Here is a 1,569-nt window from a genome sequence, read left to right on the forward strand (position 1 = left end):
CCCCCTGCGGCTCCGCCCACGCCGCGTGACGCAGACGGCCCCGCCCACCACCCCGCGCACCCCGCCCCGGCCCCGCCCCAGCCCCTCCGCTTCTCGGGTTGCCCCTCCCCAACTCAGCTCGCCGCCGCCTTCTGGGTGTCCTTTTCTTCCCCGCTGCCCCTCAACAAGCCCCGTTTTCCCCTTCACCCCGGTTGCTGCGCCCTAGCTTTTCCAGACGACCTCCACCCCTCGCCATGCAGACCCCCGCCCTGCCAGGCCCCCGGCGCGTGGGCCCCTGGGAGTTGTAGTTCATCCTCTGGTAGGGTGCTACGTTGGGGAGATCAAGGACAAAGGAACGGTCAAGACTACATCTCCCAGTGGTCATAGCGCGCAGATGGAGGAGGATTCGGGGTGGGGGCGGTCTAAGTCCGCGGCCGCTGGGGACCCCTGGCGGGGACGAAGGTTGCCTGTGTCCGAGCGAGTGCTGATTCACGGCCCCGCCCCATATTCTTTGGGAAATTACTGGGGGAGGGGGCCAGGGCCTCAGCCCTGGACCGTATTCCCGAGATAAAATAGCACGCCATGGGGGGATTGGGGAGATGGGGAGCGTCCACTATTGATTCAAACTGTCAGGGTGGTACCCACCTCAGGGATGGCTGAATGAAAGAGCCAAACCTTGGGGGACTGTCACCCTCCCCCACCCCCCACAAGGTTCCAGCTCCCCATCCGCACCTTGAGGTTCTTGGACCTGACAGGTGGAAATATGGAAAGACAAATACCAGCCGGGCATTCTGGTTAATATACAGAAAGGATGCAGCTGTTTGCAGGCTGACCCCTGGGGAGCCCCTTCTTCCTCTCCGGGGTGGAGCGTTAAAGATTCAATTCAGTTACCAGGGCCAATGGATGCTTACCACTGGATTGTGTCTCGGGGTGGACCAACCCTTCTCTCCCCGCCTAGGATATACACGCTGAGGTCAGGCTGACTAATTCTTGCTCATATGCTTCCCTTTTTGACATTCCATGTAGCTCACACACCCCATAGTGTTGACTGCACATTTTATTTATTTCATTTATTCGGCCCTTATCTACTGAGCATCTACTATGTTCCAAGCACTGTTCTAAGTAATGGGGTGCAGCAGTGAACAAAACAAAACAAAACCCCTGCCCAAGAAAATAGGCAAAATAAAGATAACATGTAGAGTGCGTTAGAAAATTATAACTAGTAAAAAAAAAAAAAGATAGTGGACATGAAGGGTTGTTTATGAGAATAGAGAATGAGGGAGTTTCTGTGAAGGAATATTCCAGGCTCTATGCGAGGCACTGGAGGAAGAGGGCATGGAACCCTGCCCTCAAGGAATTCAGGCTAGATAGGAAGAGTTTCTTTTTTTTTGGCGGCGTCGGCAACTTCCCAACCAGGAATTGAACCTGGGCCCTCCGCAGTGAGAAGGTGGGAGTCCTAACCACTGAATCACCAGGGAATTCCCCAGGAAGAGTTTCGGAAAAGCTGGTAACACTTCCAACCCAGCGCTTAAAGATGTGTAGGATTTGATTAACAAATAATAAAAATAATAAATAAAATAAAATGAAAAA

Source organism: Eschrichtius robustus, chromosome 16, assembly GCF_028021215.1.
Source record: "Eschrichtius robustus isolate mEscRob2 chromosome 16, mEscRob2.pri, whole genome shotgun sequence".
In the NCBI taxonomy this organism is placed as follows: Eukaryota; Metazoa; Chordata; class Mammalia; order Artiodactyla; family Eschrichtiidae; genus Eschrichtius; species Eschrichtius robustus.